At 39.0% G+C, this 27592-nt stretch overlaps 1 protein-coding gene across 7 annotated transcripts in view; it reads right to left on the reverse strand.

The window, feature by feature from the left end:
• The window catches only part of zic4 (zic family member 4), a 110402-nt gene that overhangs the window by 12229 nt on the left and 70581 nt on the right, over positions 1-27592 (reverse strand). For 2 of the 7 annotated variants that reach the window (XR_006093046.1, XR_006093047.1), the window contains exon 2: positions 11002-11092. The exons of 4 other annotated variants lie outside the window; for them this stretch is intronic. The gene's annotated coding sequence lies outside the window, so the exon portion shown is untranslated. Of the gene's footprint in view, positions 1-11001; positions 11093-21891; positions 22964-27592 lie in introns of those variants that run through there. One more of the 7 variants, XR_006093043.1, reaches the window with a different exon arrangement.

A 27592-nucleotide genomic window follows, 5' to 3' on the forward strand; every position in this document is an offset into this window, starting at 1 on the left:
CTGTGTGAAACTAATGCTTCTTTTTTTTTATAGAGAGAATGCATCAAAAATATTTATGATTTACCAAAACAGACTTTTTAAAAAACCACAATAATGCACATTAGACTCGATGAAGGGATTATTGCATGTGGAGCAGCACAAATAATTTTAACTGTTTACTGTGTGTGTGTGTTCGCATGTTTTTTGGATTAGAAGTGTGTGTGTGAGAGAGAGAGAGAAAGAGAGAAGGGGGGGGGGGGGGGGGGGGGGGGGGGGGGGGGGAGAGCAGTTCATTTCAAGCTTAAGGTTGCATCGTGTTTTTAAACGCACTGTCACAACTTTTCTGACAGTCAATAACAAGTAAATTCACCCCCCCTCACCCCCCCACCTCCCCTCTCACCCCCCCTCCTCCTCCCTCTTGCATCTTCTGTTTATCCAAAATTAACATCCAACACTTTGCCCTCCAGTAATGTGCAAATTAAATCGATTAATCACGGCGGTTGTTCCTCAGTGTAAACCGGAATAGTTTACGTTACTTAATTGTTCGGGAATCCAATTTTCAAAATCTAATTTATTTCCTTCTTTGCGTTTGTCGGATTTCATAGATTTAGGGAGGGCTGAGGAGTCAGTGTGGCCCCTCATTGTTCCTGGCTGCAGCTTGCTTGACCGCCCCATTAGGCAGAGATCACATCAGCAGCCGCCAGTGATCATGGTTAACACTGCCAGTGTGCACGGAGCCACGATCTGTCAGTCTGCAGCTTTGTCAAAACTGCTGCTCCACACACACACATACACACACACATACACACACACACCCGGAAAGAACCAAATAGCAATTTTAATATTTAAAAAAAAGTGCACACAGCAGCATAGTAGGTGTGTGTGCGTGCGTGCGTGCGATCCCCTTGTATATCAGCAAAAAAATAATAATAATAAAAACACCCACGACTCCCTCCATCTTAGATTATTTGTTGAAATGTATTGAAATGTATTCATATTTTCTTTTCACGGACTATTAAATTTGGAGATAAATGAGGGATGGTAATAAAATGACTTTTTCGACTCTATTTAACACTATCTATCTGAGGTTCCAGTGCTGATGCTCAGACTGATGCACTGCTCGCTACAGAAAAGACGCACTACTCCACTGCCGTGCGAATTTCGTTTTTTTTTTTTTTTTTAGAAAGTCACTTTGCAGCTTTATAGAAAAATGTTCACATGTAACTGGAAATATAAATAGTTTAAAGTGGATGTGTTAAAACCAGCTCATGTGGTTGCCAGGCAGGCGGGATATTGCACACGTGCACCACGTTTAAATATAAAGCCGGTGTCAGATTGACAAATGCAGATATGAAGGATTGAGACTAAAACCACTTTTCTCACAAGAAAACTAGTTATAATGTGAAATTCTCATAATAATGATTGAAATACTGCCCTGGAATACATCAGAGATTTGTTTGGGTTGATGGTTATTTGTCTCATTATGGTCACAGTTCATCCTCCTTTTTTTATTTCTCACGACCCCTCTGCTCACGTTTTTTTTTTCCCCCCTCCTGAAGGCAGAAACAGCCTTTTTACGCTGCGCCTTTAACGTGCCAATACGACTGAATGCAAAGCATGAGCCTCGACTATGCTGTTTAATTTCCACTTCATGCTTCTGTCGTATTACTTTACACTGAACCGCGGTGTCGAAAATAAAATGCTCGTAAAAAGAAGAGTCGACGACAGGCTGCAGCGCGTCTCCTATCAGGCTGCCTATAGAGCTGATGGTGATTCTAGATCAAATAGGGGCGCGGAAAGAAAAAAAAAAAAAACACATCCACTTTAAATGTATTTACGCTCAAGTCTGGAAATGACAAACACTCAGATATCAGGAAAGCGCAGGCGCCAGCATCATGAATATTTATTACCAGCACTTGTGGCCAGTAAACCGAGCCTGACGTTTGTGTTACTAAGGTAGACACTCTGCAGTTTATCTGCGCATCAAATATCAGACACAATCGTGCTTCAGCCTTTCCCTTCATGTTGTTTTTACACATTTAAAAGTCAGAATTGTTTTGTTTTTCTCACCCTCAAAGCAATATGGGTGTTCAGTAAATGGATGCACCCTTTAGTACAATAACAGAGGTTAAAAAAACATAGCAGACTTGTTTTTTCATGCAATAGTTGCTGCGTTCTGTGAGTTCTGGTTTATCACTTAAGTGGCCTTTTTTTTAATATGGCTGCTTTTGTATTTACACGTTTTATTTGTGCAGGTAAATGTAACTTTTTGGAGTGATTTTTTTTCTTTTCTTCTCACCAAAGCACCTCAGTACAACTTGCAGCCACTGGCACGTGTTGTCCAAGATTAGAAAAAAAAAAAAAGATATAATCCTGTGCCCCTTGATGGATGAGGTGCTTTTTGCCAGCACTCTGATCTGCATGCCCAGCTGCCGCCACTCAATGAGAACTAAATCGATAAGTTAAACATTTGCAGTTAGGTTTAACTATTAGGTTCCCAGCGAAATGATCCTGTGCGAAAGACAGAAAGACATGTGATATCTTTTTCTTAAAAAAAAAAATAAATAAAAAAAAAACAGCTACAAAGTTTAAAAAACTTAAGAGTCATGAAATACCTCGCAAAAATGGTATCCTACAGTCTCCATCTGCTCAGCTTAAGAGTCCTAATACAAAAAGGTCAAATTCAAGTCAAGGCCACTTTAGTTTATTGGCATGCAGACATTTCAAAACGCCTCCAAGAAACTCTGTCGTATTTGCAGCCATAAAACCATTTCATTGCCAGGCTCTGGGTAATGGAGCAATCCATCCAACAGTGAACGTTTGCATACAAGTTACAACGATAATCCAAATATGAGATTTTTTTTTTTTTTTTTAAATACAGAAAAATATTTATAATCTTCATGTACAGTAAGTGAGCTGACGAAATACAGAGCTCCAGCTGGTTGTTTTGTACTTTTGAAGTTTGGGAATGTGACTTTTTTAAAAATATATATATATATATTTATGTAACTCATTTTTTGACGCAATAAGCTCATCAACAAACAAGAGATTTGATCTATTTTATTTTTCATGGCTTCAAACAGTGCTGTGTTTTAAACGTAATCGTCATATTAACCTCCAAACTCAACAAATTCTGATTTATGACGCCTTGTTTAAGATTTGCCACCTTTTCTTTAAATCTGTATAATTTGCAAACAATTGCTCTGACATGTGTGAGCTGGTCACACAGCTCCCACATGTGTTGCCCGCTGAGACTAAAAGCTGCACTGGAGCAACTTGCCGTTTTTATCTGGGAAATAAGAGTTTATCCATCTTCAGAAATGGCATGTCAAACTATCACGAGACGTATAAAAAAAAGACAAAACACGAATTCTCTCTGTCTCTCTAGATATATATATTTTCCATTTCTGTGTAGTCTAAGTGGTGTTTGGCTGCCTTATGATAATCCAGACTGGAGCTCATGTAGTTCACAGCTCTTTTTGTTTAACTACATCACTGATTGGGACATTAATCTCCGCTTTGCCACCACAGTGCCGGGGGTTGGAGAGGGTTCGTTATAGTGAAACATAGGCTCACGGTGACCCCCGTTGCATCAGTTGTGGTCTCTGACATGCTATTAAGTTTAGACCATGCAGGAGATTTGTGGAGGCGCTGACACGGTGTTTGACGTGCTGCTAAATGAGGCCACTCCAATTAGCTCTTTGCGACAGGGTGAGACTGCTGCACACCTCTGCAAAAAATATGCCTTGTCTGATTCCTATTTATTCAGGAAAAAAAGAAAGTCGCCTGAACGTGCAGCGACAACATATTCACACCTGAGCCGGTCACATTATAGCTTAGTGTTCGCTTAGTTATTGTGTTGTTATGGTGGTGACGTGCCTTGCTCAATGGCAATAGGGCGGGAGTTGCTTAGTGAGTCAAATCCAGGAAATCCCCCTAATTTAACCCCTTTGCAACCGTCATCCAATGCACCCAATCCGTTAAAGGACCAATCTGTGTGTTTTGTTTTGTTTTTTTAAATATGTATTTACACACACAGGTTTATTCACCTACACTTCCAGTGTCCTGAATTTGACTTACTGATGAAATACAAGCATTTTCTGTTTTCCTTGAAATATAAAATATAGAATGATTTCCCTCATTTGTTTAGAAAACAGCATTAGAAACAGAATTAGTGATTGTTAGTGTAGTTGTTGGTGTATTAGGAGAGTTGTCAATCATATTGGAGGTGATGGCAGTTTTCAGTCCTGCGTTTTCTCATTTTTGCTGATGTGCCTGTAGCCTTTTGTTTACATTAGGACCCTGTGAGTGAAGCTGATTTATTAAAAAGTTATAAACCAAAAGCTGATTTAATAAATCCATCGTCCTGACTGACTTTGATTCCACATAGTAAAAAGCCATGCATATGGTGCGTTAATGTACTGTTCGATGGAGAGGTCTTCTCGCTCGCAGAGCAGCTTGTCGACATCTGTTTGTCTGATGACTCTGATAATGACTTTGTTATTTTGCAATGAGGATGTCCAGCCAAAGATCGTCACTGGCAGATTTCTACTGCTCCATTCCACATTCACATTGTTTTCGTGCTTCATAAGGTGGCCTGGAGGAAAACATGGTTGTAACCACATGAACTTAAAGGTTTTCATTGTTTTTAGTGACACTAAGCCTGATGCAAACAGATGTTGGGTTTTCATCTTGTTGCATGCTCTTTTGTATTCTCTGGAATTTAGCAGAGTCCCAACTAACTAAATTAGTTGCAGACTGAAATTATGTTTTACAATTTGGACACGCCTATGTCCTCAGTCATTACTGTATTCTACAGAAACAAATGAGTTTCTGAGTAAAACTTTTTCTAAAAAATCAACCTATATCATCAGATCTATCTTCTAATATGAGATTTTTTTTTTTTCTTCAATTCATTAGCTTGTGCTCATGATGAGTTATGGTTTAGGCTAGAGTTTATGATTTACAGCACTTGTCTTGAAAGTCTCAATGCAGCTAAAAAGTAAAAACGGCTGGAGTTGCAAATCAAAGCCATAAAGTGTGACAAAAACATAAAAAAGAAATTCTTCAACTCTATCCAGAGCTCAACCCACACAAGCGATTGAATAGCAGTGTTTATACGTATTCAAAAAAGAAAACTGTAAGAAAATCTACTAAACTCACCAGCCTCTGCACAACCACTTTATCTTTTGGTTGCCTAAAATTCATAGTTGTGTTCCTGTTGAGCTGCTGCTCACAACCTTCAAATATTTTTCAGAGACAAGAGGCAGTAAATACAGGTTGCTCTGCTTGCCTGTTGTTTTAAATGAAGATATTTTAAATAGCAATGATATTACATTTCTGTTCTTTCCTCATGAGTAAATCATTCCAGACAAAAAAAAAAACGTGTGCAACGAAACAAGCTGGAATCACAATCCCACTGGTTAGCTGGCTTGTGCATGCACAATTGCAGCCATTTTCATTTTTTGCTATGTTAATATCCACACTTTTTTTTTTCTCCCTGCAAACATTTGGCGCTTTTGTAATTGTTCTGGCTCACTGTTGTTCAGTTTCATTCTGATAATGGAAATACATCCATCATTAGAGTCCAGTGCACGCTGTGGCCGTGTGTGTTGAGAAAGTGTGCACATCTGCACATATTCTCTATTGCTTATTACTGAAGTGTTTCTGACATCATTGCACATTCTCACTAACCTTATCAAAGACTTTCGAGCCATTCTAACACAATGTAGTCAGCAGTGCAGTACAGTAGGTATCAACAACACATTTTAACAAGAGAAGCGAATCAGCAGCAGCCTGTTGAAAACTACCGACTAATGCAACGCTTTAATCATACCTGATACATTCCACCTCTCTGCAGTGCATTCATTTATAATTATACTGGCATCACAGAAAGAGAGTGATTAAAAGTAAAAAAAAAATAAAAAAAATTGGCAAACAAAATGTGGTATGTGCTAAGGTATCATCATACCAGTGCGCTTGGCATGGGATATTTTTTCACCAGCTGCATCAGCAGGACACAGGTGGAAATGCAACTTGACTGGTGATGGGAGCCAAGAAAGACCTGGAAGCTGAATGTGTCTGTGGGTCTGTCTGTGCACGTGGGTGGTTCAGTATGTGTGTGTGTGTGTTTGTATGACTGTGCACTAAGTGTTGAACTCTAGCAGGCAAAGGATATTAGCTACCTAATGTTGCCAGAGGATAGATCTGGGAGTCTACATGTACATTATCTGTGAAGGAATACAAGTCATTATAGAGACAAACTGGCAACATGCAATGAAAAATATGATCAGACAAAAGGAAACAAAAAAATAAAGAAATCTTAAATTGAGCCTGCAGAGAACTTCATTTGGCACAACTGTATGTCAGCATTAGCTTATACAGGACTGTCAAAATGAAATATTGTGCTTGATTATTCAATTATTCAATCAAATGCCATATTGTACTTAATAAAAGATGATAAATTATGATCAGCTAAGTGAGATGTACCGAATCCTGCTCAACAAATCCCCGATGTATAACACATGGTTCAACCTGTGTGCGGCAGCTGGCTCCTGTAAGTATCACACTGTTTGATTTTTACGTCAGTGACTTTGATACTTCTTCTTATCAGAGTTAACTGAGTGATATGACGTGGATTAGGTGAGAATAGATGAAAATCTGCGATGTAACAGGGTCACGTCGCTTCCAGAAGCTGCGGTGACCTCTGTGCTCCTTTGACAGGGATGTGAAGAAACCGTGTGAAAGCACCTCTCCAGCAATATTGAAGACATACCAGCGGTTTTGAGTGAAGAAATAATCAAACTGCTGAAATTCTTTAGCGTGGGAAAATGTAAAATGTAAGACATGGGTTGTGCTCCAAAACATGATCCTCACTATTACAGAAGAATCTTCACAGATTAAGTTAATATTTCATTATTTTAACCTTTTCCATTTCATTGTTTTGCAATTATGGATCTGAAAAAATGTGTTTGAGATTGAGTTAAAGGGCTATTTTGTAAAATGTCAAATAATAAATAAAAACACAGCCTAGTTAAATAATCAGCTGCACATCTTGATTGTTTTCTGTGTTCTTACATTTTGATGACCCAAGGTATAAGGGATCATTTTGTATCAGTGCAATTTGGTCACATTAGGTAAACATGTTGGCAAGCAAGAAATCCATCCATCTCTTCTAACTGAGTGACCAACCGTTTGACGGTTGCAACTGTGCTAAGTCAATTTGTTTGCTAATAATAATTTTCAAAATGAAATGCCATGCGCTTCCTACATTATAAGCCGTGTATGTCCCATTAATTCCAATTGCCCGTTGCTCACTCATGGCTTGATTGATAATGATTGGCCCAAATTTGCTTGGTCCAGGTGTTTGCTGTTTATTATTTTTCCGCCACCTTCAATTAATCACTAATTGGTGTTTCCACCTGCGACGGGAAATTGTGGGGAAACTGTGGCCAAAGCCTCACGCTGCCACTTTTTGGCGGAAAATGTATTGAAATAGTTATTATTAAAATGCCAAGATTTTAATGTTTGTTTAATGAAAAAATAAACATCCTAAACTAAAATACATTTTAATGACTGCATTTAAGCAGCACCTGTATTTGTCGTGTCATTGTTGCTCACACAGCGTGACATAGTCTGTGTTCGGGGGGATTTTAAAATTAATGACAACAACAAATGACGAGGGCTTATTTCAATGCTTCCCATGTCAGGAGATTATGTCTTGTATTGAGGTGAGGTCATTGTGTGGGAGGAGACGTGACATATGTGATGTCTGCATATGGAAACACTTCGTTGACTGTGTCTGAATAATATTGCATGAATAAAGACTTTTATCACAGAATGTGTTACTTCAAGTTAGAAAGTATTGGACTGTGTTTGTATTTGATTAATCATGTGTTTTATATTATGGATTTCACTTGAATATCATTTATCTGTTTCCAAATGTAATCATGAGCTCAAATTCATTATAAGATGCTTATATGACATGGTTACTTGTAGCGGTGGAGCAATCCATGTAGAAATTATTGAAGTCTGGTAAAAGGAAAAAAAAACAAACACTGTGTTCGAAAGGGCAAATAAAATGTTAGCTCTCATAAAATGTCAAGTCTATCCAGAAGATCAAGTTCGGAACAAACAGCAAGGATTTATCTGATTCAGAACATCTAAACTTGGCAAAAAAATTATAGGAATGAAGACTGAAATCTAGATGAAAGTTTGTGCGTTGGAGTTTGTGTTTGTGGAGCACAGAGGAAGGCAGCAACAACTGAATGCAAACCCACATCTGAACAACAATGTTCACATTGCACAAGTTATATTGCAGTGGTGGTTTTAAACAGCATACTGGGAACTTGTCATCAGCTTTTGCAACTTAGCATTAAATGTTGAAACTCTGCTTTTCCCTGCAACCATCCAAGACGGATGGATAATAGCAAGACCACTATTATTGTTATTATATCTATTACATATGACATATTAAATATATAATTACTGCTCCAATCTACTGCAAATAATCAGTCATGTTTACTCGTAGCAAAACAAATATCAACACCAGTGTTTTAAGTGTCCTATTTGTCACATGACTTGTCTGCAGCCACTTGTTTTATTTTTTCTTTTAAACATATGACAGCTCCCTGCACTGGATCCACACTCAGCTATTTGGTATAAAGCCACGCGCAGCAGTGGTTTGTGTCTAATGGACAAGTGTTGATAAGTCCTTAGAAAGAGCATCCAGCTGAACTTCTCGCTAAAGGTTGTTTCCAAACTTACGCGACGTAAGTATCCATCTGTCATCGCTTCACAGCAAACTGCAGCCGCCGTCACTAAGCAGATAAATGGCGGCATGTGGCTATCTAATGGCGAGTAGAATGATTGTTTGAAAGCAGCTATTTCTGCAAATCATTTTTTAACATTTTATTATTTTTTTTAAAAATCTGTCCTCAGTTGTTTGTATTTTCCTTTCAGAAATAATTGGTTTATGCTTAAAACCTCAATCTGTAATTGACTCACACTGTTCAAGCTCTGCGCTGCACCGCTGGCTTGTTTATGTTTTGATTTATATGGTTGAGAATTCTTTTTTTTTTCTTAAATCTGAAAATGATCGCCTGTTTTAAAAAACACAGTAAAACATAAAATGTAAATGTTTTTGGGAGGCTTCATTTAAGTTTGGAATAATTTGGGTTTCATGTTAAATAAACAAATTATTTGCTGGTTCCAGTCAAACAATCTTATCAGTTCTTTTGAATCTAAACATTTCACCTGCCAACACGTCATGAATTTAATCTGAACATCTGAAGATCAGAGAAGCTTTTTTTCTCTACTGTTTTGGTAATCTAGTCAAGTCATAACACCCTGTGATATTAGGTATTGAACTGATAATACAAGATACAATATGAAATAAAGGGAGAGTGAACACAAAAAGCCTCTTCTTTTTTTTTTTCTCTCTTTTACACAGATGGCAAGATTGAATCAGGATTAGAGTCCATAGAAACACATCTTTAAAATAGTGTCAGCATCAAGCACTGCGAGTTAATTATAACCAAAGGGAGAGTGGAGGGATTAGTGTTTTGATCCCTGGACTTGTTAAACAAGACGGTGACGTACTGTAAAGGTTCCAACACTTGATCCCACTGATTCTTTGCACGAGTACACTGCAACCCCTTGTTCTCTGAGCCTTTAAGAGTAGACCACATATCTCACACCTGCTTATGTGAATTACAAGCATTGTATTCATATATATATATAGAGGATGCCAAAAGTAGCACCATTGTCTAAAAAAATATCTAAGATTTCAAGTTCACATTCGAGACTGTTTTTGACCAAGTGTTCCTCTTATAACGTCACCTTTGACTCACAAATGACAAATTGAGTGTATTTTTTTTAAATAAACATTGTGGAATAAGATATATGAACGCTGCAAAGGACCGTTTAGGGTTATTTGCATGCCTATTTTGGGAGGCATAGATTTGAATGACTGATGATATGTCATTGACTCATAAGTAATTTCAAAGTTACATCACTCAGTGGCTTTATTCTGCTTCTGCTACAACCCAACCCAACCTCATGGCCACGTGCGGCGTTACATTAAATCACTCATTTGTGACACTTTCGTTGATGGAGTTTGGCTAAAATTCCAAACATTCATTACAAAACTTTTTTTTCTTTCCTTCCAAACATATGTTCCCCTCAAACTGAAACATCCAAAGTTAAAACTATCATGCCTTGTATTTTCCAACTCCTAAAAGTTTTTTTTTTTTTTTCTCCCCCTGCAATTAAGTTCATTCAAGTTGAGGATTGTTGCATGTGCAGATGGTTTGGAGAAGCATCAATCTCTGTCAGCAGTGTAATAATGCAGACATTCCATACTGGGACATTTCATGAGCAGAGGAGGCACATGAGAGGGGGGAGTTGCCTAAATCAAATAAAGGCTTGTCTTCTGGCTGAAGTCTGAGAACCAGCACCCCGGTGAGGATGCAGTGGGAATGAAATTACACACAGCCCCCTGGTTACACTGTCTGCATTTTTATACATTACAGTTATAGAAATGTTGTTAAGGTTTATCAAATAAAATTCAAATGTAACATGCAAGATACTCATCGTCTTTGCCATCTGGAGCCATGAATCGGGTTACTTTATGAATTTGTATCATAATGCATTAAGAAAATAATTGCATTTAAACACTGAGGTGGTGTTGTAGTCGCAAAGGACTTTCTATATTGCTCAGATGTTTGCCTGTGCAAATTACAAGCAAACTGGGACTTTTCAAATACGTGGTTTTGGCTATTATAATCAGTTTTATAGTCAAATGTCATTAATATTACGAGCAAAAGGTGTTAGACTTTTCCCGAATCTTGCCAATCTTAGCCTACATTGTCACACAAACATTAAGCTACATCTCTATTTGTACCATTTCCACTCGCTTTCTGGCATCTATCTCTTAAAGTGATCTTTCATCCACTGAACAATCTGAACATGGATTCCAAAGCCATAAAATGTTGGCAGCACTTCTGATTCAGCCCCTTGTACCTCCTTTGACTTTGGGTCCTGGCTTGATGTTGACATCACATGTAGAAAATTCTCAGGCACATACCGGAGTAACACATGGAAAGTATTGGGGCTGCAGGGAGACATGGGATGGAGAATGATAAGACTGGATGCCCTTCATCTTTCTCTCTGAATACAGGCCTAAGTCAATTTTACTCTCAGCATGAGACTTTCTCCAGCCCAAGTTTTGAGTAAATCCAATCAGCTGTCCACAGGATTGAGATGTAGTGTGTCACTGATGACAGAGTTCGCTTTACAGCGAAGATGCAGTCCAGCATTTTTAATAAGTCACTGCACCATAAGCTCTTCCTAACATAATAATTATCATTCAAAGGGAATTATGCTTTAAGATTTAATGTACATCAATAAATGTTAAAGCAGTTACAGATGGCCTTGTTAAATTTTACATAATTCGCTCCCATTGGGCAAAACTGACACAGTTGGTTGTAAATTTCCATTCAGAACTCCATTAACATACCAATATATTAAAATGAATCTAAAATAGACCAAAACCCCTCCTGATTTAGATACAACAACAACAACATTCCCTCAAAGTTCAGTTTTTACAGTCATACTACCAAAAGGGCCTTCTGTAATGTTTTCTGTGTGGCGACCAGAGAGAAGAATAAGCTCTGAGTTTAGCATGGCATTGCATGAGTGCTTTGGCATAGCAGCATAGCATGAAATGCTTCAGTCTGCCAGGTGCTAGCTCCCAAATCCTTTTTTTTCGCCCCAAATGTGCATCAACAGTTTTGACAGGCGGACTGTACAGTACTATTCCACACTCAACAGTGCTGCTGTTCCAAGAAGACAGAGCACACATATATCACATACGCATACAGCCCACCCCGTACGCTCTACTTCTTCTTTTTTTTTTCCTTTTGGGCACCTTCCCACCAAACTCCACCCCACTCTCTTTCTCTTCTCTAATTTTTTTTTTTTTTTTGATTGGCGTGATTCCACACTCATTAGCATGTCCCATTATCTTCTGGAATATTCAGGGGAATGTTTCCAGTTGCTGCCATTCCAATTATTATAATATACAACATGGTTCATGACTTTCAAGTTTCTGGAAGTGCTTCAGCTTTTTGTCAAGGTCCTCAGTCACATGTGAGGGCTGTAGATTTTTCAAGGGCATCTGTTCCAAGCTGGCCCAGAAGAGAGACAACGCTGCAAAGGGGGGGGGGCCTGGAGCAAGCTGGAATGATCCACCTAGAATTTGTTGAATCAAATCCTTGCACCTGGATATAATTGTCCTGCTGCTGTGCTGGGAGTTGCTTCTGCCACAAAGAGACCAAATTAGTGGCCCGAAAATGGCGACCTGTCAAGACACGCAGCCTCACCTGGTATCATATTATACCAAGACAAAACGCTTTCCTTGCACTGCTGGTTAATGATTATTTTGTTTACGGGATCGGATAAATAAACCGCTCTGAATTGCTGAGATGATGTGCGTGAAATCAAGCTGCTGAAACACCAGCAAACAGTGCAGCAGTGTGTAATAGCTTCTCAAAGTGCTAAATGAATCATTTACGTCTGAACGAAATCAAATGCAAATTGTTTTTTGTTGTATTTAAACCCTTTTCTTTTGTGTCAACTAATGTTTTTAGTTCATTGCAGCATCATGTGCTTTTTTTTTTTTTTTTTAAAGAAAAGATCAATTGTCAAGTTCAGATAAGTCAACATCTGGTTTGGCATTGTAACAATGCGCATATCTTTGTAGTTCGCCATATGGATACATGATAAACAAAGGATTTACATAAATACCCAATCATCTAAAGAATTAACACGTTGCAATAGTAATAGACTCTTGGGTGCAACCAGAATTTAATCGCTTCTTGTGTAGGATCAAGGGAGTCATTTCATCTGTATTTTTTTCAAATCTATAACTTAAACACAGTAAGCCATTATATGTGCAAACTCACTTATAGAGGACGTGTGCGGCTGCTTTGGGTCGGTCTGGAGTCTCGCTGATTGTGTGAAGTGAAAAGAATTACATCTTCTTAACTAAATAATGCAGTTTACCGAGATGGCAAGGATAAAGAATTACAACTGTGGGGGGTCTGGACAATAACTACCAACATTGATGAATCTCATAGAGGAACACCAAGCCTAAGCATTTCTCTACGAATATTAATAGAATACCCTCTATTTATATTCCTCCATAAATTCCAGCTGCATGTGATGTTTATGGTATTCATTTCCAGGCCTGACAAATTAGTACTGCTGAGTAAAAGATTATCATCTGTTTTTTAAATTTAATTCTCAATGTTGGCAAATTTTTCCAGTACAGAAACATACCACAGTTTATCACAGGCCACCTTGCTGTTTGTATCACATATGGGTAAAAGATTACACAAGACTTTACATGAAATGAGATTCTTTCAAATTGTAATTGCAGTCAGATTTTGAATTAAAACTGGTCATGGTATTCAGTTTTATGTTTTGGAGAAGAGGACAACTTTTTTCTTCCGTTTCCCTGAATCTTCATGGGAGTGTTATTTTGGGTCGGCCCTGGCAGAGTGTTAAAGCGATGTGGTTGGAGTATGGTTAGGTGTATAATGGTTGCTGGGTGAAGCCACATAAGCAATGTGGCAGCAATGTGGCAGCAATGTGGCAGAAATGTGGCAGCCTTGTGGCCTCCGAATGCTTTCAGTGGGAGAAGGAAACATGTTTTGAAGCTGGAAGAAAGTCGACAGTGGAGTCAAGAGTGGGTTTTAGTCAGCAAAAGCACTCGTTTGTATGCTATAAAAATGGCCTGCTCCTGTTTTTGCCTCATTTCTGTTCACGCACAAAGCTTCAAAAGGACTTTTAGTTAACTTTTTAAAGTTTTTATGTGAGAATGAATGAACTAGTGAGCTAACAAATACATTCTAGAGGTCCTGATATTGTTTAAAAATAAGTTTTTTTCATTTTTCATTAATTATTTTCTATTTTACAAGGATTGAAAGTATTTAACAACACAATGAAAGTGTGGATGTGTGTTGGGGTTTTCGCATTTTTTTGCAAATATTCACATTTAATGGACGAGAGGGCAAAGTTCTTCAAAGCTTACTTTTCCAACTATTTTTCCATTGTTAGAATCAAAAGTCAGAATCATGAAATAATGCTTCAAGCTATTGTAAAACCATTATAATCACCTCATTTGACTTCCAACATATGCTTTCTAGTTGAAAACAACCCCGGAACCATTTTCAGTAACATGAAAACAAGCGTTCTCAGTAATGCACAGAAAATATGCATCCAGTTGTTTCATTCACACACGATAAGAGGTTTTCGAGGAAGGAATTGCTAAAATCTAGAGCAATACATCACAGCTTCTGCGTCTCTGCACCTGCATGGCGAGGGACATCCTCGGGGGACTGGGGCTATAGACAGTGTGGTGTGTAGTCTAATGGTTGAATCAGCTGGCAGGTGTGCCCCAGAAGTTTCTTCACCCCCTGCACACTGGACAGTCCATAAATGGTGTAACTGTTGTATTGCTTAGCTGGACAGAGAGACACACCTGAGCCAGTCTGAATTAAATGCTTAATGAGTCTGTCTTATTGTATGGAGCTTGTTTAAGTCCATGTAAGTAAACTATTATTTATCCTCCTGTTTATGTTTCATCCACAACTGTTTTCCATTGATTTGTATTGTTTTTTAGGAAATGACAAGGAAGTGAGAAGAAGAAAAACGTACTAAAAGGATAAGATTTAGGATAAAATCTAACATCTCCTCACTGTGACTTTGCCATTAGCCTGACAGTAAGCAATTATATTTAAAAAAAAAAAATCAAGATGACGCATCTCTGTTCTGGCACATCATACCATCAGATTGTTGAGGATCCTTGACAGCAAACCAAGATGAGGTCATGTGAACAGTGGTAGGTACATGGTGGTATTGAATTGCTTTCCTAATGACACACAGCACCGGATTGAACAACAATCTAAGTGGCTTTGAGCTAACAATGATAGAGATGAGCAGAAAGCTCAGAAACACCAATATTTTCTTTTAAGTTGGAATAAATTGACCCCTTTACCCCCCCTGAGTCAGGCTGTGGAGCTTGAATGGCCATTAGTGCCATCATAAAACAAATGAATCCCGCAGAAGATCCAAGAAAGCTGATGCTAATTTCCAGCGACAAAATCCAAACTAAGCAATTACAAGAGGGAAGCTCCACATAGTTATATTCCCTCTGCTGGTCTTGTTTGTCGTTTCTTTCGAAGATGCTGAACATTTCCTTCAGAAATGTAATCGGATCACTCTCAGTGTTGCATTCTGCAATTTTAAGTTTCACAGATTCAAAACAGTTTATTTTTTAAAGGATCAGTGTTAAAATAATATAGCAAAACCGGTATTGTTAGTGCCAGTATTACCCTACTTATCCTGTATGATGTTATGCTCCGTGCATTTATTGTAAAGAGCTGGAAGAAGGTTATAAGCTAAATAGTGGCACAAATTTTCAAGCAAATATGGATTTCAGTGAGGCAGCAAACAACTGAGCGTATGTATAATATCAGTAGACGGTAGTTGTATTTAGTTATCTGCTGCAAGTCAAGTCAGTTGTATTTATAAAGCCCAAAATCACAAATTTGCCTCAAATTTCTCCACAATGTACACAAAATACGACACCCTCTATCCTTAGACTGTGAGAAAACTTAATTGGAATGAATGGGCTGCCATCTTGGATCCAGTTCTCACACTAAATCTACAGTATGTTCCTTGCAGGTTTAGCATGAACAGTGCTTTGTTAGCAGAATGGATATATGAAGCATTAAACACATACACACACGCACACAAACTCACAGTGATCAAATCTTCATATCGATGTGCAGCGATTCTTAATTTATAATGAAAATTAAGCTTAATACTTCAGGACAACTAATTATAACTCATCTGCACACATGAATACTAAACATTCAGTATTTACAATAATTACAGTATAATAATGACAGTAATTACAATTTATTATAAAGATGACATTATTGTAATTTGTTCTCCATTTTCAACCCATCGCTGTCAACAAAAACTTGTAACATTCAGCTTCTAAGCTATTTCTTTTTAGTTGCAAGAGCTCCGTCCATCGATTGTATCTTTAAAGTTCTAAATGTGCATTACAGCTCACAAATGGTTGTTCTGATCATGTGATTTATGATGTTTTGCAGCGAGTGCCAACTCATGATGATTAGCATTTGTTGATGAAAGAATAATATGGTCATGTTAAAACTCACACACCTGTTTTAAGTATACTTGATGCCTCTGAGTCTTATTATTAATGCGGTGTGAATAATTTGGCCCTATCTGTCCCCTGGTGCCTAAGCTGAGATGTGTAATTTAAGAAAGAGGCAAGTCACTTTAAAGGCAGATTTACTGACTACTGTGTTGATACATACATAAAACGATTTGATGCTTATCTCCCTGGTGATATCAGATAAAACTACTCTGTTTCTATTTATGCTGAGTTCAAGAATCAAGTCATAGTTTTTCCATTCTACATGGAGCTCCCAAGTCTGTCTGTGTTCCCAAGTGTACTCTTTGCGTGGGCCAAACCCGTCTGCGGTGCATTAGTTTCTGGTTCTTGAGATTTAAACTGTGGCAGCAACACATAGTGTAACAGCTCCCCGGAGAGAACCAGTGATTGCACTCCAGTGCATGAGGTGATATTATGTTTAATGTGTCGGTTTATTCCTCGAGGGGTTCCCAACATCTGGCGTGCTTTTAATTCTTCCAACGCTCACGCTTCTGTCTTTCACTTCTCTTGAGTATCATTGGTGCAAAGCTTAGGCTGCTTGGGTCAGTTTTTATTTTTTTACATTTGTATTTCGCAGTTGTCAGTGTGGCTGTCAAAAGGAAAGCAACTATTTCCTGCTCTAATAGTCCAGTTTTTCTTCCCTTTTTTGTTGATTCCTGCAACTTTTGGAACTGAATATAGCAGCTTTTGGCATCTGTCAATACAAAGAATATTGTTACATGTTGGGATACTCTTTTTACTCAAGTTTCAGTGCTACCCAGCCTCTCAGGTACCTCTAGCAGCTTTCTGCAGGCCCCCTCTGTAGCCATCCCTTAGTTAGCCGTCCCATATTAGAGGCCAGCTCCCTGCAGTAAAAGACCCTGCCGGAAACTGGGTTTGATTTGTTGATGTGAGTGCGCTGAGGGCAGAGTGGGGGCCAAGCATTAATGGGATCGAGACAATAGGCCATCACTAATCAGAGACCTCAAGGTTGCCATGAGGTTAATTGTAATGCAGGTGGCACCAAGGGAGGGGGCGAATAAGAAATGTCGACTCCTTTACTGCCTTGGCGGCCATTGTGTTCTAACATTAAGCCCTGGGGCTAGGATTTGGCTTTCTCTCTCGCTCTTTCCCTTGTGTCCTCTTTACCTTTTAATTTCTTATTATCCACTGATTCCCATTCAACCTCCGTGGGTTAAAGAAAACCTTTTGCCACATGTCAAAAGGAAATGTTAATATTGAGCCTGTCCTGGCTGTTGTGATGCGTGGCAAACTATTGGGGGGCCTCCACTGGTGATTCAACAGTGCATTTCACATTCACTGGAAGCACTCCTGTTGCATCATTGTTATTTGTTTAAACTGACTGAAACAGCAGACCCTGCTTGCTTTTGTGTCAGTGAAAGACAAGAGCCTGGTCATGAATACACAATAGGACAGTGTCTTTAGAGCAGCATTTGTTTTAGGATTTGTTGTTTCTTGTGCCCATTTTTCTGGGTGGTTAGACTGAGCTGCATTTACCATGTTCATGTTTTTCAGAGATTTCCTGCGAGCTGTTGGAAATGCGGTGGAGTTTACAAAGAGGACACATCAGTGAAACATTGAGTTTATGCTCAGCACACACAAATGTATGTACATACTGTATGTGCGTGCAGTTTGTGGTGGGGGCGACCCGACTTTGTCTCCTAGAAATTATGTTTATTTGCAACCACAAATATGATCACTTTAAAACAAAATAATGAGGAAAAGTTTTTAATGAATCTATCTGGTGAGTCAGGATCCAAAATGTTCAATGACAACATTTTCCATTTCATCTTTGTTTCCCACAATATGCGCTCATAATGACTAAAGCAGGATTCAGCTCTTTTATGGTTATGATTAGGCACTTGGTTAAGGTTAAGGAAAGATCATGATCTTGGTTAAATACTAAAAAGTCAACAATGACCTGAAACACTTTATTAACATTTAACCAAAACCATGACTTTTTCCTAACCTTAACTGAAGTGCTTTTGTTTTCTAAACCTCACTCAGGATGCAAACCCTGGTCTCCAAAGTCAACATCCTTGGTAGCAATTACGTTTCCCTCAAAACATAACTGGGAAAAAAAAAAAAAAAAATTAGTAGCATATGAATGTAATCTCTAGGAGACAGGATTGGGGCTACCACGGCCTTTGATGATACGATTATAATCAAATATCAGGATTCTTTATAGATGTGTAATTGGTTAATTAACATGAGTATCAATATTTAGATTTTATTTTAATCTCTGTCTGCAGATCTGATTTGTTATTACAGTGAACCATCATTCATAACCATCTATTTAATCCTATTTGATCTGCTTCCTTTGATTTAATGTCCTCTAAAGTCCGACATTTTTCTTTTTTCTCTCCACTTCTGCATCGTTCTTCCCACAACTTTGAATCTTGTCCTGACACTTCAAACTCCATAAATGCTGTGGACTTCCAAAGTTACGCAGCCAATCACACTAACTTGTGCGGTTCTAAGCTCTTGGCGTCTCTTCACCTTTGCGTTTCGGAGAGAAGGGGTCAACTGGAGTAACTGGAGTAAGAGGAGGGAGGTGGATTGCCTTGAAAGACAAACATCTCGCTGTCTGCCAACCTGCAAATGGCCCTTGTGTTTATTCAGCTGAGGATTGGACAGCAGCCAGAGCATCACTGCAGCAGACTCCTTCTTCCACAGCATATGTGAGGGCAATACGTTGAAGTTTGCGTTTGATACATGACAAATGAGACGGTATTGAACAGCGGGGATGCTGGTAAGGCATGGCTGGATGAGGTACAGCCAGTATGGTAGAGGGTAAGAGGGATGGGGGCGCCATGCCTCTGCCAAGATCCATCCTCATTAAACCATCATGTTGGGGGAATTGCTTTTACTGATGTTTAGATTTAAGAGATATTGTATAAAAGCACAAAAATGCAAAAAAATTAGACAAAATAGCAATTGTATTGTTATCATTGTCATTATTTTCCTATCACATGTCATTACTGCTGAAAACTCCCTTTGACCAAAGGGTGGATCTCTATACTTGTCTGCTCTGATCACCTGTCTGTGTCGAAAATGCTAATTAGCCTCAAAGCAGCCGCCTTTCGTTTAGAAAGCCTTTACATCTTGCATGCAAAAATATGCATTTCGCATTTCAGCTTTATTTTTAATCCAAGAGTTTCAAACTTGCACCATCCAAATAGTATTAACCTGGTGATTATGCAGTACACTGGCTTTAAAATTGCAAATGTTATATACACCTTTCATCTTTCACCCACTTCATGTGACCAAGACCTTGGTCTGACAAAACCAGATAAAGTGGCATTATTCCAAGTATGGGCTGATATTTACCACATTCATCCGGATATGTGACATTGAGAGGGACAAGCAGAACCAGCAGGGCGATTAAGGCCCTATTATCACCTGTGCCTCCAAGACATGCGTGACTTCGCCACATATCCACATGGGCAGGAAATCTGTCGAGCTGCAGACTAGCAGTGACTTTGAAATCAACCTCTTACGATGAGTTGCAGTGTGAAGCACTTTGAAAAGCAAGATGGTGCTTACCTGAGCAGATCATCTGTTGTCACTACACGTCTTTGGGGGTTGGTCGATCACATCCGTCAAAGTGTTAAGGAGGGTACGCATCATGCGGAACAGTCTTTCATCTTGCTTAAGGAGGAGTGTTGCGTTCACTCCTCCAGCTAAGCTCTGAACTGACACCTCTGTCCTGATCAGTTGGCCTTAACTGGGGGTTGATCAGCAGCTCTCAAATTCAATCAGAGTGGAACCTCGTGTCAGTGTCTGAGCAGGTTCTTAATCCAAACCGTTTTCAAAACTTTGCATCTTAGTGATGTTCTTACAAACGCAAGTCGCAATTGAAAAAAAAGCGGGTAAAGCTAAAGAGATCCATCTGGATGTTGACAGTATTTTTGTGGGATTCTGATTGGCAGGTCTCATGACATTGATATCATTAAGAGACGGCAGTTTTGTTTTGTTTTTAAAAAGTGTATTTAGTGGTTTAAGGCTTGTGTCAAAGCATAGTTTTACTGTATATGTGTAATGGTAATTATACCCTGTTCTCACAGGATAAAAAAAATGCAATAAATATATGGTGATTTAGATTAGTTGTCATTTAGGCTCAGACAGATGCATACTATATAATTGCTCCTTAATGCTGCTTTTGATGTAGATTTTTTTTCCTCCTCAAATGGGTTTTTTTTAGTGGTTTGAAAGGGAAGCAAGCCATTAAATGGTCAGGGATGCTTTCACTGTCTGTTAATGGTAAAACATTGATTGACTAATAATCACATAATGTTTGAGTGTCTAAAGACCTAATCACTGCCAAGAGAGCGGTGCAACAAGTCTTGCTCTTAAGGAAATCCTGATATTTCGTCACTGGGGAGAGTCTGTCTTTAAAACGACGTTGCGTACAATCTCTCATCTTAGATGTAGCACCTATTGAGAGGTGTAGACTGTCTTAAGTGAGAGTGTGAAATCCTTTAAGGCTCAGTGATGGAAAATGTGTCTAAATTCCCAACTTGACACCCAGCTTCTGCCACCTCTGCTACTGTGGGATCCAGTGTCTTTGGGTGTAGGGGATGTCACAGGTTATGAACCGACTTCCTTGTTGCTATTTGAGCATAAACACAAGAATGCCATCATTACGAGATCTTTCCATTTGAAGAATATGTTTCAATTAAAATAAATGATCAACTGTCTCCAGATTGTATCGGTTACAGAGTGTTAAATGCAAGAACGGAAATGTTAGGTGGATACGTGTGTGCTTAGTGGGTAAATTAAGTTGTAAAAGCCATCTGGTACGTTTCATTGTAAAATTAAGGAACATGGGGCTTTCAGGTTGTTTGTAGCAAGGCAATAAAGTCAGCAACAAAAAACGTATCTCCACCTTACATGTGTATTTAGCACTTTTTTAGCACAGCACTGAATTACACTATATAAATGCTCCAGAGAGGGGGAAAAAAAAGAAACTCCAGACTCCCTGCCTTCTCTCCAGGAACCGACCAACTGGGATGGTTTTAATGCCACAACATGATTTGTATTTCTACATTTGCTTTACATATGATTATGTTATTACATATTTTCAGTTCGCAATCACAATCAGGTTGCGTTACAGGGTTAGATGTAATCCCAAAGTAATACAAATTCAGCTCACAGCTAATGATATTCATGAGGTTCAGCGTGCCCCAGTGCTCTGCCTGTAGCTTGTACCTATTGTTAAGCTCCCTATCTTCCCCCTGAGGTATGGGCTAGTGACAACGTTTAAGGAAATGACATAATCTACACTTATGCATGGTATAGAGAAGCCATCATTGAAAGTGAAAGTATTCCAGGCTGGTTTGTTAATTTTAATATTATACAGGGAATAGTATTTAACTCTTATATTTAGGGTTTGTAGGCTTGTTTGACATCTTCCACTTGGCTCTAAACATAGATTTATGCTTCAAATAATAATATTTTTAAAAAAAAACGACTTGTGAGAAATGACAAGTGTTCTTTTTCTTTCGAAACATCAAAGCAGCTCAGTCCATTGTTATCCTTCATGTCATTATCAAGAGCTTTTCTAAAGGACATGAAAACTTGCAGGCCTCGCCTATGTCACAGCCTGCCATTTAACATAAGACAATAACCTCCTTAAGTACGAGGGTAAGTTTCAGCTTCAACTGCATTAGGCAAAGAAAAGGCTTGTGTAATTAGTCGTGCACTATAAATCAAGTGGTGTGAATCTATTTCGCCATGCCCTAATTGAAAGTGCTCTCTTTTTTTTTTCTTCAGTGCTGTAGTTGGACACAGAGCTCCATCGGATGGTGATAGATGTGGAATCCAGCACAAACAGTTTGAACCAGTCAGGCCGTGATTGATCAGTACCCTCTGGGATGTCGGGTGGATCTTTCTCCTTCAACCAGAAGATAAAAGCCTTAACGACTCTCCGGTCTTGTTGTACCTCCCAATTGTGTGTTTGTGTGTGTGTCTCTCTCTGTGTGTCAGTGGTTTATTATTTCGCAGTGTTTGACCTTGAAGGTTCTGTGTGCATTTGGGCTGTGATGTCTCAATGATTTCTCTTTTAAGTGCCAAAATGTGCCTTTTATGCGCCATTGATGCTGCTATACACACACTACATAAATGCCCCATGGAGGAGGCCATTTGCATGAAAATTTAGTTGATTTATGACTGGATTCTATAGCATTTTCTATAATCGCCCAGCACATTTTTGCAGGGGCTTAGTAGTGGCCGTAGTGATGCCACAGTACAGTGCTGTAACCCAACTTCAAAGACCGTTTTGTTCACACGCACTCTCACAAAAACACAGGGTGACTTCACTGGCTTCCAGTGGCAAAGGTGGACCAGCTGGGTTGTTTTGTTCTGCACTTGTGTTTTTTCTTTCTTTCTATCCCCCCCCCACCCTCCCTCTTCATCATCCCCCAGTTCTCCTCTCTTCTCCGATCTTTTTTTCTCTGAGCATTTGCTCCGGAGATTTACACTTGGTGTTGTTGATAGAATAATAAATTTAAAAAAAAACTGCAAGCAGGAGAGTGGGCGATGCTGGTGATTCAGGTCTGGTGTGTGGTATTTCAATGAGGTCTGGCGATGGATGTGGCTTTTGGAAGCGGAGGTGCATCGGAGGGGATCACTCGGCATCTGGCCCAACACTCTTGTGTCACCGTGACCCTCCTGTGGGGGAGGCAGTGAGGGCCACAGTAGGGGGTCCCGCTGAAAAGCAACATAAATTTCAGAGGGAGAATCAATAGACTGTGAGAATTGTAAGAGATGCATTGGTTTGGACTCTCTGACTGTGACCCTGGTACTTTGCTATATGGAAGTCGCAACTACAATCCTCAACAGCGGCAAAAAACAACAACATAAAACAACAGCGTGTATGATCTGCAAACACTAGACGATTTTGTGCGTCCTTTTTCGATTGTCACAGTAACTCCTCCGCTCATTTCTGTGGCATGGCTGAATTTCTGGGATAGCCTCAGAAAAAAAAGGAGTAAAAAAAAAAAAAAAATCTGTTACGTGGGGGAAACCTATTCTCCCACAAGATGTATAAATAGCCGCAGCCATGGCTCTCTGTGTCAAAGTTAGGACACTCAGTGGGGTGCAGACTTCAAAGCAACCAGGGAATTCTCCAAAACAACTGCTGGCAATTTCAAATCAGCATTCCCTCTGAAAGCTGTGTAACCTTTCACCTGTATTCTGGCATGAGATAAGTAGAGGATAAAATGTCAAATTCAGAATATACAGTACAGTGTATGCCATAAAAAGAGGGGAGACAGTTTCTTGGGTTTCTTCAATTTAAAGAAATATTGTTATAACTATAAAATGGATTTTTAAAAACAATGTTAGCACATACGGTATGTGTTATTAAATGCCATAATGATAAAAAAAAGAGACTGGGTTCAAGTTTCAACAGATTTCATCTTAAGAAACTGAAAACGCAGCTGATCAGGCCTCACGCGCCACTTGGTGGGAAATCAAGGCGAAGGGTTAAAGTCCAAAAAAACATGTCAGGAATTCCCCCAGAATATATTTAAAGCACTAATGGGACAGCGAAGCCTTTAATTTGATTAGAACAGATACATGTGTATTGTATTTATTGGTTTTGGTCTTAAAATCAGACATTTGAATTCACTGTACGCAAAGAAAAAAAAAAAAAGAGAGAGAAAGATAGCCTTAAGCCTATTCAATAAAGACATGGGGTGAACATGGTATTGTGTCTTTGATGGAGTTGGCCTGTGGTGCATTGTGGGTAGTGGGGTGCTCTTTGGCCACAGCAGGATACTGGCGGCTCTGTCCAGTTTTTAGGTGCCGTCGCTCTCTCCTCCGTCATATTAATTATGGGATAAAAAAATTCTAATCCCTCAGCCTTTGAAGCACCAGGCCACCTTTCAACACTACACTTTGGAATGGAGCTACAATATCTCTCTCACACACACACATAAGCATATAGGACACAATATATGCTACTTCAAAATACAAAAGATAGCGTACCACATTTACGCTTTTCAGATTCAGCTTTAGTTGCTTGCAGCACTATCATTTGGTGAGGTTTTCTTTTTTGTTGATGACATTTTATAGCTGCTGAAACTGGATTATAGTTCCTTCTTTATCAAAAGTGATTAAACCTATACAGCATATCATTTCCTACCAGGATTAGTTCACCCAAATGCTTTGCTGTGAGTCATTTAGTCGTCATGAAAGAAGATAATGTGGATGTTTAAGTTATTTTCAACAGTATCGAGATGCACAGTATTCACGTTTCATCTCCCCCCATTGCAGGTGAGTGCTCCACAGAGAGCGAAAATCATTCACAGGAAGCCACACTATGAACATTCTCTGAATTCTACATTTTTCAACTCATTACCCATAATCACCTTCTTACTAATCTTCCCAAAGAATGATGTCAGCAAAAGCAGAGGTGATATGAGGAAGTCTTTCCTCTGGATTGTGCCTGCTCCTTTTTTTCCTTCTTCTTCTTCTTCTTTTATTAATTTGCCAATACTGTTTGTTATTATGTCTGAAAACACATTCACACAGATGGAAAGCCCTCTCCTCCAAGATCAAAGTGGAGTCCCTGCTGAACGGTTATACAAGACTTGTCACCCCGTCTCTTGCAGCAGACTGTGGTCCAGTTTTCCCTCTGTAATCAGATCTCAGGCCTGAGCTTTATGGAAGAAAACAGCCACTGAAGATTGGCAGCCTACAACAGGTTTTATGGCTGTTGTTTCAGGTGGGAGGCAAGTTAGTCGGATGGATGACTGTCAGAGGGATTTTACACTGCCCTCTTGTGCTCTGACACATACTGTACTCCCTCTCTCCTGTTCACGCTGACTAATTTTTACTGCTGAACGTCCCTGCAGCTCAGACGACGCAGCAGCAAACAACAAAGGAGACATCAGTGCAGTTAAACATTATGTGAATATAATTCAAAATGTTGAAGGAAGCACAACCTGTTATGAGGGCTGCTTGTTTTCCTTTTAGTCTGCACAGTCACATTTTTTTTTTTTTTTTTGGAAGCTGCAGGAAATTAACACAGGCATCACCGTTGCATCAGTGAGGTACATTCCTGGTTTTAATAATGAGCCTTTGAATGAGCTTATTAGCCCTCATGGGATTAGTAAAGTATTGCCTCTGCGTAACAGTTTTAAAGCACTACTTACACTTCACAGTGTTGCTCATGTAAAGAATATACTTTTTTTCATTTGTTTTATTCATTTTTTAAAAAAAACGGATCTTTTTCTTCAAAAGATCTGTGTATTCTATGCCTATCAACATGATTTTTTTTTAAAAGTCAGTCATTTTTTGAATAAATAAATAAAATAGACAAAACCACCTCAATATTCTTTTCTATTAGAACTGATTAAAAATGGTAGAAATTCTGATTTTGCACTCTTGCTGCTCTGCCACATGTCAAAAGGATAGAGAGGAGGGTGAGGAGGAATAATTGTTTGATCTGTCCTTTTGCCTGTCGCTGCCCTAATCACTCAAGACTGATTCAGAAAATGCAGGCTTGAATGTCAGAGGGCCTCCTGTGGAGAGGTGGAGCATTTCACTGGCTTTGGACAGCCGTGCCCCGGTAATCACCACTCTCAACCTGGCCGGGCACTCCAGCACTCCCCTGATTGAGCACCTCAATCTAACAAGGTGCTATTGCTGGAGCCAGAGATTCTGCCAGGTTTTGACAAACCAGTGGATTGTCCCCGATCATCATGGGACATTGCTTTTTTCGCAGCTCAGCCATGCATGCTGTAGCCCTAGAGTCGGGCGCACCTGCCAGTGCTCTGAATGTGAGCGCTGCACGGAAAATTAAAAATGAGCTTGAAGGTTACAGTCCTTAAAAAAAAAAAGAGAGAAAAAAAAAATCAGATAATTCCACATAATTTGAAGGATACGTCAGCAGAGATCAGCTTGTTTCCTGTCATGTTGCTGTCATGTCAGGGAGCCATTTTGGGGAATAGAGTTTTACATTTCCCCTGTGATTTCAGACTGCTACCAGGCTTCCTCTGACCTTGTTCCTGTTAGTGACACCAGGGCTTGCCCTTAGGGAATATACATCCCGATCTTAACTAGATAGCAGCATGTTTACACTTACCTTTAACCTTTAGCTTTACCTCTAGAGACGTAATTGATTACAGTAGCAAGCTGCAGTCTGTCAGTCTTTGAGTTTTTATTTTCTTCAGATTTAATGGCTGCAACAAATGATTTATCTGCCACTTACTGAATTGAATGAATTGATTTGTTTAATGTATGAAATGTCAAGAAAAGTAAAAAGAATACTCATCACAATTACTCCAAGCCCAAGTTGGCGTCTTCAAATGTTTTGTCCAATCAACAGTCTTAAAACCCAAAGATATTCAATTTACAACTATATAAAAGGAAGAAAAGCAGCAACTACTCACATTTTAGAAGCTGGAAAACAGCTAATGTTTGGCATTTTGTTTAAAAAAAAAAAAAAAAGGAAATAACTGAAACAACATAGTTGCAGATTCTGTCAATCAACTAATCATTAGTTGACTAATCGCTTCAACTCATCGATTTCAAAGACAACAGTTCAACACTTGTGCAATGTGTTTAGAGGCACATTTCTGCATCTTGCAAAATGAATGCAAATAAAATGCTATGGACCAAAATAACTATGGGAACAATGATATGAAAATGAGTACTGCCATACAGCAACACCCAGCAGACAAAAACAAACCACTACTGAGCAGCAAAACATAACAGAATTTACTCTCCAACGCGTGAAATCAGCCCAGTTGTTCTCCACACCACACCTCATCACTGCAGCATTTTAATGTGACTAATATTACCGTCTTGGCTCGTAGCAGAAATAGTTACTTATAAAGAATTCATGCATTTTTACTTCTCTGCTCCAAGACAGCGCAATGAATATTATTCCAGTGAACAGCTCAACAAGCAACTGTAGATGTAAAAAACTTGAAATGACTGGTAACTGATTTTACACTCCCATGACTTTTGAGTCTCAATAGTCAGGATGGGATTTTGCCTCGAAAATCTGTCTGGGTTCTCAGAGGATGCCAGCTATTACTGTATGTCATGAAGGCAGTGAACAATGGCTGGTCTAACCAGGCAGAGGTACATTCAAAGTTTGGTGTAAAGGAAGTGTAAACTGCAATCAGAACAGTCGTTTTGTGTTGAAGTTGGATAAAGATTAAATAAAAAGTTAACTCTTAACCTAACTCTTAACTTAAAATAACAAATCTAAGGAAAGTGGTGATTTCTAGAGTTATAACCTTTACAGTTAAACTAGGACAGCTTAAGTGGTACTTCCTGATAATTTCAGTCTGCTTAATAGGTTAATTGTAAAATCTTGCTCAT

This window comes from Thunnus maccoyii, chromosome 21 (genome assembly GCF_910596095.1).
Source record: "Thunnus maccoyii chromosome 21, fThuMac1.1, whole genome shotgun sequence".
NCBI lineage: Eukaryota > Metazoa > Chordata > Actinopteri > Scombriformes > Scombridae > Thunnus > Thunnus maccoyii.